We start from the raw sequence: 10,988 nt of genomic DNA on the forward strand, positions 1-10,988 counted from the left end.
ATTGTTTTGTGGTATATATTGTAGGTTATTATAAACGAATTGAAATCTATGGAGTTAATTTTTCATGTTCATGTCTCATGGAAAGTTCCATTTGCTATTTTCTCTATTAAAGTTCTTGTATCTTTTCATTTTTTATAGTATAATTTAAGAAAAAAAATTATACTGCTGTCTTAGATCAGATAAGTGCAATGTTTTATAGATTTATGTTGTAAGTACAATAATTATTTAAAATACTTGATCATGTATGTACCATATATACATACCTACATAATATCCTTACATATACATATACATGTAGTCTCCATATCTAATTGTTTTGATGAGTAGTCCTTTTCTATTAATAAATAATATATTTGTTACAATTGACAAAAAAGGACCAAGGATACAAAATCACCCCATGAGAGTTCACATGGTGGAAGCTAGAATCAACAACTATTCATCAAAAAGAATATCAAACCAAGGGTTGCCAAAGCAGAGCTAGCGAGCTAGCTAAGCAGGGGTGGTTCATCATGATCATGGAAACCCTAGTCATCCCTACAATTGGCAGACGGGTTAGGAACAGTCCATCTAGTATCATCAAGGCTTGGTCACCATCGCTCGGACCAAAAATTCAACAAACATTACAAATAGGTATTTTTGTTGATAACTTTTAACTAAGATCTCATTAAATACACAACTATTGTAAAATCATATTCTAAGATTTACCATCGCAAGGATGACAATGCTTCTAAACTTTTTTAGCTATATAAAATTAACATATTTTTACAAAAAAATTATTATCCTATTATTTTGTAGAACTGATAAATGTTAATGGTAAAGATTTTTATAAATATGAAACATTGGAGATATAATTAATAACATATAGATACTATTGTTAACATGCTATCATATAGATAATAGAATCAAATATATATATTTCTAAATTGTTTTATTATTATTCAAGTATCAATTCTATTAAATGCATGATCAATGAGACTATGCATATTTGATGATAATTGAGTTGTTAAAATTTATTTAAGAATTTCGTGATGATTATATATGATTTTTTTTCTATATGAAAAAGGAAACTTCTAACTTTTAATGAATATTAGTGATCTCTAAAAAAAAAAAGTTACTTTTTATTAAACAAGGCAGGAAAAATGGTGTCAAGACAGAAAACACAATCACTAACACAAACTATTAGAGATCCTCCAAAGAACAAAATTTAATCAAAAGCCATAGAAAGTAGTGCAAAGAGTAGAGTCTATATTATCAACCAAAACTTTTTTGGCAGTTCACACTAACTATCTAAGTCTAAAAGTTTGTACTTAAAAAATGATTGAGTTTAAAATAGCATCATTTGAACTATTTCTAGAAATTACAAGTAGGACTAAAGAACAATAACTAAAGCAAAGGAGATAAAACATAATAGAAAGAAAAGACCAAGAAACCCAAGGCCAGATAAGGTAGACCTTCTTTATGTTTTTGTAGTCCTCGACTGGGTACTTAAGATCCTCATTTCAGTTGTGAACATCCTTTGCACTTTTCATTTCCACCTAGACATTGTCCTTCTAGATTCAAGCTTTTTAAATTTTTCTTTGACATGTGACTATACCAAAGATAGCCTCTTGCATCATCTTTTTCTCAACCCTGCAAATAGTTGATATGGTCACACCCATTTCAATACCTATAATGGCATTTTCAAACATGTTGGAAACATCAAATTTTCAATGAGGGCCTTAATCTATTCTTCCAGATCCTTTTTTTATCTTTTCAACGTTGTTTTCCTCTTTAATAGTGAGAATCTCTTGGGCTTTAGTTTGAGTTTCTGCAGTGATATAAGCTTTTAGAGCTTCAATATTAGGTCCTAAAACAACTTCAATGTGAGCTTGACCTTGGCCTCATACTCCTCCTTAGTAGAACTATTTTCACTTTTCTCAAGTGTTTCTTCAACTTTAGTTTAATAGGAATCCTAGTAATTTTTTCCTGGGTATCCTCTCTACCATCTTCTTTGTAGTTCTTACCATTTTTACTTTTAAGTCTCTTTGACCTTGTTTCTCTAGAAATCAACTAGATATGGTTGTCTTGAGACTTCATTCTTTTTGCTCTGACATCCCCTTCAAAATCACCCAAATCTTGGTTATCCACCTCAATAATATCTTTGAGCACATCACGTTTAATAGGGATTCCCTTAGGGCTAGACTTAGGGGCATTTATACATTTAGCTAGAGTTTCTAGAAGAAGGGTAACAAGATCACTATCAGTTTCAATTTCCTCAATAACAAAGGAAATTTTGTGGAATTATAGAGAGAACTCCTTACTAGTAAGACATTCACCCAACCCATGACGAACAGAGAACACATGGTGGTAAAGAACAAAAATTAAACCCTAGTGAATGGGTGAATTATCCCAATTTTTAATAGATTTAGACAATGAAGAAAATAGAAAGAAAGGGATGTCAATATTTTTACTATGCCTTAACATATTGAGGAGTGAGAAGTGGTTACCATGATAAGTTGTATATTGCCCTTCTAGAGTAAACTAGTGCATAACTAATAATAATAATGGAAAAGAGATGTGGGAGAGACGCATGCTCATACTTGTTACCTAACTTGATCTTGACTAATTATTCAGTACCTTCAAAAATCTTGTTCTTGAATTTGTTGTAGTCTCCCATTCCTTTCCTTTCCAACCTTCCTCCTTCACAAACTAGACCATTCACCTCACCAATAAGCTAGGGAGTCCCCGCAAACTTGACACTTATGATGGTAACCTTACCTCTATATATAGAATTGGGAAACTTAGCAAAGAGTATAGAATTGTGACCTTCTATCACCAAAATGTATTTCCTTAGCCTTCCCTAACAAAGTAGTTCTAGATTTATTTGTTGAATACCTGATTTTTGTAGTTCCTAGGTTCAACCCATTTTGGAAGACCCTCTCAAATTATATACACCTTTTCAAAAGCCTTGGAATCTTCTAAATTAATCTTGACATCTCCTTGGCTCACAATGTCTTTCTGCATTTTAAAGTTCCTCGTCTAAACTTTTAAAGAAATGAAACTATCAACAATAAGGATAGTAGAGAGTTGAAGAGAAGAATGAGAGTTGATAGAAATAATATATTCCCAAGCATATATAATAAGGAAAGTATTTCTCACACAAGCAAAAATATATCTCGAGAAAGACTTGATTTTAAAATTAATATCTTTCAGACTATTGAAGTGACATGAGTCATTATAAAACATTACTCTGTATTCCCCATTCCATAAATGGTGGTTGTGATGGAGCCCAATTTTAGTCTCCATTTTTGTGAAGAATGGCATATGAAGAGAATGTATCATTTATTAGAGTGAAGGAAGAGATATGAAAATCAAAGGAAGTAGACAATACTAGAAGATAACATAACCTACTTACAATATGTGAGATATTTTGATAGTATCTATGATTAAGCAAGTTTAACAAAAAAGAGCATACTTAGTCTGAACTATACAAGGAATTCAGAATCTTCATTCAGTTTGGGTATGAAAAAACAGAACCTTTAATCATCCTTGGAGTTGCTATATTGATGACTGCAGGTGCCCATCACAAGACACACATTGATGTTCATGTTATAGGATGGTTAAGACAACTAACAACAAGGAGCAGGTGCCCATCACAAGACACACATTGATGTTCATGTTTATAAGATGGTTAAGACAACTAACAACAAGGAGAAAAGTGAAATGATTGAGGAAATACAATGCATCTTCTTATCATTCTGCATAATCAATGACTGTTAGGTCCCATTGATGGCAACCAGGATATCATGAAAAAACCATTGATAGCAAGCATAGATGTTTTACTATTGCATTGGCTTCTATTAACCTAAATACAGATAAAGGTTCACTTGGTAGAGATCCTTCTCTATTTCCTGTTCTAGAGGCATGTCACACTAGAAACTATGTCCCTACTCTTTTAGATTCATTGGGTATGACATGGCTCAAATGATTTATCTCAGCATGTGAATGCATTCTAATAGAGATGAAGGTTCACAAAAAAATCAGTCAGATTGAAGGAAGTGATCAGAACAGTCTTTCTACATGAACTAGAGATTGTGCCTCTCATTCCGAGTCTTTCATATTTTACCTTTAATAGAATGCAATAAAAAGTAGAGGATATGATTTGCTGGCAGATGTCCAATCTTCAATATAGCAATACAAATTGATCTATATATGGAAGCGATAAAAGACACAAGCATAGTGGGAAGTAAAAGGGAAAGTCAAGGTTAGATTAATTGAATCCAACATTGAATATAGTGTGACAAATTTCCACAATATCATGCTTATCTATAGTGTAGGCCCTGGAAATGGCCCCAGATGTCAAGAATGGGCTCTTTCGAGAACCATGGTCTTGTAGCGAACAGACTCATGGATGTTTGGACGCCACAAAGGAGGTAATACAATGTACAATAATCGACAGTGAGGGATCAAATAGTTTATACAAAATAAAGTGCCGCTACTCATCCATGACAAACACATAGATGCAATAGAATATGCATATCATTTCAGAATGAGCAAGAATCCTCAGGCACGTAATGGGTCAAGTCAAATAAGAAGTGACAAATCATTGCAGTGAACAAAGTATGCATAGGATGAGATTGGATGATGGATGGAGTCAAGTTGATAGCGATGGAATCAAAGGCGGTAGAATGCAGAATTTGCACTAATGGAATATAAATAAATCTTCTTTTGGCATCGAGAGCAGCTTTGAATGAAGGTTCCTATAACGTTAGAAGATATTGCAAAAGCTAAATCGATTAATAAATCTAAAGTGAACCATGCTGTGATTGAAGTTTTAAAAAATGATAATAAAAATGCCAAGTCATGGTTCAACAAGCGCAATACAAAGGAGGATAGTTGGTTAATATATATATATATATATATATATATATATATATTTATGATTAATGTTAATTATATATGAAGAGACGTGACTTGAATATCTAGAGTCACTTTCTTTTGTATATTCAAATATAAATATGGAACAGTGGTGAAGGTAAAGAACAATTCATATTAGAACACTTTATATTCTCTAAAAAGAAGCATATGTTATATTTATATATTTTGTAATGAGAGATAAGGGCAATATTATGATTTTGTAATAAAGCCTATTATTTTATTTTTAAAATAAAATAAAATGTCTTTTGTTTATCTTTAATGGCATGGAGATTTAAACTGCAGATGAATCATCCTTCATAATTATATTTTAAAATTATGTATATTATTTTATTATCAAATAAGTGGACATGGTCAATTAGCATTTTGAATTTGATCATTATAGGTGTTGTGAAATATTTAATTGTCTCCATAGCTGTGTCCAGTTTGTCTCAGTGAATTTAAAAGTCAATATGGACTAATTTAAGATTGCATTATAATTAATCTGTTGCATCTGGATTATTAAAATTGTTGGCAGTATAAGTGCATTGAACATTATGAAGTTGTATGTAAAAATTCTCTGAAGTTGACTCTATTGGCCGAATGAAGCTTGCCACTTCTCCGATAGGACTTCTCAATATATTCTTTCTGCAAGCATCAATTCCATTATTTACAAAATTTATACAAAACATTCAATTATCAAATATTCAGCATCCAATTTCAGTTTCATCGAGTTTGAGGACCTTGCCAGCCAAGGAGCTCTAAAATTTAAATTCACTATATAAAAGCCTTGGACTAGGCAGTCAATATTCGAGGTGAAGGTTTGCTCGCCTGAGTGTAGAAGAGCCTGAAGTGTAGGGGAAATATGAATTATTCCCGTTTGTTGGCCAAAACCAATTGAGAAGTTCTATCAGAGAAGTGGCAAGCTCTTGGATTTCTAATCTACAATTTTTGGAACCAGCAGGTTGTATTTGTGATGATTCACCATGATTTCCTTAGATTTGGAGGTATTATCAATAATTTGTGTCATACTCTGTAATATTTTGATTATGTGCTTATATAGTTTTATGATTAACATACCTTTGGTATCTCAGCTATAATTGGCCTTGCACACTTAATAGCATTTGGTATTTAGTAAATAATAATTATTTCCAACTTTATCTCTCTACACTTATTTAATCCCTCTGACTATTTTCTTCTTTCTTGTTAAATTAAAAACAACACAAAGGAGAACCATACTTTTTTCATTCTTAATAATGATAATAATGAAAATAGAGTCTATCTTTTCCATAAAATATATTTTTAGGACTATATTTTTCTTTGATCATTAATAAATATATTTTAAATTCTTTGAGATATTTTGAATCTAAATTATGTTTCTAATTTTGGAAATTAAGACCCAAATTCAACGTGAAATCAGAGTCTCTGCCTACAATCATCCATCAGGCTTTGAATTCTCCATGGCAATCTATATTTGTTGAGAAGAATTTCAATTATAAAATTTGAATCTCCTTCCACATCTATATAATTTTCTTCATAGTCCTATAGGGTTTTAACTCTATACCACATAGCAATACCCTCCACATATTTATTAGAGTTAAATTGCAAGATAATTGGACCATTGATGTTTCTTATGATTCATCTTTCCCCTACTAGGGCCATATTACCTTTGAAGTAGGCCTAAACATTACACTTATTCCAATCTTTCTCTAGAGGCTTCCATTTTCTTTGATTTCTTTCTAACATTATTGATGCTTTCCCTTATGGTTCTCTTAGTGATAGAGAAAAGGAGTAGGACTTCCTTTTTTTGTTCGCTAAAAGTTCTATTGTTTCTTTCTTTCTATATAGACCATGATATAGTGGAGGGGAATAAGAACCATAAGTTATACAAGATAGGATAAAGATTAAAAGCTTTGCTCCATTAGGTTATGAGGAGTCTAATTGAGCTCAATATTAGCATATTAATCCTAGTTTCTTGTAGCACATGACTCTAGAGGTCTCTAGTGAAGGAGAAATAGATAAGGAAATGATTAATAGTTTTAACATCCTTCTTGCATACAAATAATTTTTTAGAAAAACTAAACCTTCTTTTACTTAGGTTTTCTAAATTCAATATTTTCTCATTAGCAACCAGCCTCCAAAAGAAATTCATTTTAGGGGGTAGACTAGAGATAGATAGCTCTTTATAGAAGTTAGAATCCTCATCCTATATTTCCATCATAGGATAAGAAAACTTGAATGAGAAGAGACCACCACTATTATTTTTTCATATCCACTTGTCATCTTGCATTATGCTAATGTGAGAAATGTTTCTTGCTTCTCATTATCTCATCTAAAGTGTTATTAAATCAATCCATTTAACCTTTCTATTTCTCCAAATAATGTAGTTTTCTACTTTGAAACCTATATTTTTCATTAACCAATTCTTAATGTCTTAAAATAAAATATTTCTAACATAATTCTTGGACTTGTCTATTCAATTATTCATTGTCTACAACTTTCAATCTATGTGGTGCTTTAGTAGGTAAACTATCTCTAAGTATATGATCCATAAATTGACTAGTAGTCCTAGCTAGTAGTAATCCATCAAGTACAATCTCTAAAATAATATATTGAAATGTTGACAACACTGATTCAATATTAGGTGCATGACCATTCTCATCCTTTTTTTGTCTTTCTAGGAATTAAAGAAAAATGCATATTTTCCCTCTTTCAATCCTTAATGAATTGATATTGTTTAACAAATGCACTCTAACAATAGTATAGCAACAAATATTAGGTTTCTTAATCGAAGGAAATAAAACTTCTCTTTTCCCATTAGTGTAAATAGCATATTAATTCAATCTACCATCATGCAAAGATTGTCTATCACACTAAAAATGTCTACTCAACAAGATGGGAAAATAATCCATAGGCATAATATCATACAAAACTTCATCATAGTAGGTGTCAAGCTTCAATTTCATATGGTATTATTCACTTGCCAATAACTTATGCCCATCCTTGATTAAAACAATGTGATAAGGCTTATGGTGCTTCAATCTCTACAGCTATAATTTTGTAACCACTTACATTTTTTCCAAGTTATCTAAAATTCAAATATCAATAAATAATTTTCAATATTTACCTACAAATTTATATCTAGTCTTGAAAACACTTTTTCTCAAAACAAGATCTTTAGTCATTTCTATATTTCAGAATTTTCTTCAAACCATTAGATTTTCTCAGATTCCTTAGGTCTATAAGGCATATTAAGTAAATCTTCTTCTACCAAAGAGTTTCTACTGCCGCTACCTATTCTCTTGTTAGAACTAGGACTTTCAAAGGTTCCTCCTACTGTTGTTATTGTTCCTAGAGTATCCTATATAATTACCTCTAGAAAATTTAACTATATACACATATGAAATTACATCTTTCTATTCTAATCCACCTTATCTACATTATTTGATTGACATCTTCTACTTTCATGATAAGATCTACCTATGCTCCACTAAAATCTAACACGTCTTCCTCTCTATCTTTTTTATGTTTCTGCAAAAAATTATTATTTTTTTAGTGTGAACTAATATGATTCTTCCATACTATTTATCTTCACCAAGACAACCTCATATTTTATAAAATCCTCAAACCATTTAGGTACTTCATAATATTTTCTACTTCATCATCAACATGTACAAATTTGATATCTAACGTTTAGAATTTTAAAGTATACTCTTTCAAACTCATGCACTTTTGTTTAAATTTTTGAATTTTTCTTCAACAAACAAAGGAAGGAATTTAGCGGTTAACTAACCAACCATCTTATCCCAATTCTTGATCTTTTCTTTTCCTCATCTCTATCTACCTATTTACAAATGTTCCTACCAAAGAGATCCATGTCCTTTAAATGTAGTAAGTACTATATTTACATTCTCATCAACTAATGTACTCTCATACTGAAAGTATTTTTCCATTTTAGAGATCCAATCTTACAACCATCATCATAAATCTTACCAAAATAATCAAGATTGTTAAAATTTGGTTTATCATTTGCTCCTATAAAATGTCTCAAGAATCATTCATGAGCTTGTTCTATGTTAGGAATTTTTTCTATTGCTTCTTTATCTTCATCTTCACTAACATCTTCAAAAGGTCTACCTCTTCTCTATGATATCTCAAAAAATTCAATCATAGTTATATTTTTCCTCAAAATATCCATGGTATGTTCCTCTTACACAAACTATCTTGATAATATTTATTACAAGAATTGTAACCCTTTAAAATTTATAGGTTAGAAACCAAGTCTTCCACCCTATAACCAATCCAAATCAGAGTTCTATATGATCCAAACTTCCACAAGGAATGAAAATTCACATTGATACTACTTTATCTATGTTAGGTAGAAGAAATTACCAAAGGAGGTATCCCAAACCAATAAGTAAAATTAACCAGACATAAGCACAACATGGTTACAAATATAAAGTAATAGAATTCAATTGATTATATCTTTATATAAAATGTAATTTGATCACTATATGTTAGGTATAAGGCCTACCCAGTTGCAACCATGCAATTGTGACATATTTACAACATGAAAGATTAATTACTCAATGGATTAACCTATAGATCCACTAAATTACATAATATCCATCAACACAAAAATGTTGGATGAGAGGTTAGAATTTCCAAAATAAGGAAACATGTTACAATAGATGGGTCCTACCTCAAAATGGAAATCAATGACCTAATTAGGAATATGAAAAATATGTGATCTTAGAGATAGGTCCACATGAGATCCAAAAATCCACATGTAAAGCCATAGAAGATTTCAAACATACACAAAATTCACACATACTACATGAGGTGCCAACAAGAGAAACACGCCTGAAGGAAAATTGAATAGGAACACACTAGTGATGAAACATTAAGGACCAAAATATAAGGTATAAGATCCATGATAGGTCCTTTTTTTCTGAAACTATTCTTGCAAATGAAGTAAAGAAAAAAGGTAAAGACTATTCATAGGATTAGCTAATTGGAAATGAATAACAAAGAATAATATTTGGAATAATGCACTAGTGCTAATGAACACAAGATGATCCTACATCATTCTTTAAAACCCATGGAATGAAGAATTAAGAATAATTTTGTTACTCACTATACACCTCAATAGAAAGTTGTGGTAGAACAGTTCTATTAGAATGTCTTGGAGATGGCTTGATGTATGCTTTCTATAGCCAAGCTGAGTGAATAGTTTGTGTAGAAATAGTTCAAACTATAGTTTTCAATAGATTTCCTAGTAGGGCTCTCAAAAATAAGACATTAGAAGAGGTATGGAGTTCCTAAAAACCATCATATTTTTATTTTTTAATTTCTAGTTGTATTGCACATATGCATGTACTAGATTAGAAACAAAACAAGCTTGATTCGTAGATACCCCATTTTATATTAATGGGATAAACTTTAGACTCTCAAGCCTATCATCTAATGTATTTTGGGACACATAATATTTATCTAATTAGATGTACATAGCAGCTTTTTCATCTACAACAAGGGAAACAAAAACCCAAAGGATAAAAATGGGTCTTAAAACCATATACATACAAGATGTATTGATGTATAAAAAAGTATGGGGTGTGTCTTGTTGCAAAGTGATATGCTCAAAAGGAGGGAATTGAATTGCAGAAACATTTTCACTCATTGGAGAGCACAAAACTATCCAATTTTTTAGTTCGATAAATGGATATGTAAAAATTATCTATAATTATGAGAAATATTTTACAAAAAAAGATATCAGAGAGTAATTTTATGATTTAAAATGTAAAATTTTGATTTTAAAAATCAATAGGAAAGAATATATTTGGCTCAAGAGAGATTATTATCACTTGAAGTGTTTTCTCATGTATTAAACATTTTGTGTTGATGATAAATTTTTGCATTGATGTCACCATATATTTTGAGGTTACAAATATACTCATACTTTGTATACTATCAGGGATTGATTATATTTATATATCTATATATGTATGTATGTACGTACGTACATATATACATATCTATGTATAGACACATACATACATATACATCTATATATATCTATATCCATATATATATGT

The sequence above is a fragment of the Cupressus sempervirens genome, chromosome 1 (genome assembly GCF_028749045.1).
Source record: "Cupressus sempervirens isolate cs-2001-9-10 chromosome 1, ASM2874904v1, whole genome shotgun sequence".
Taxonomy (NCBI): Eukaryota; Viridiplantae; Streptophyta; class Pinopsida; order Cupressales; family Cupressaceae; genus Cupressus; species Cupressus sempervirens.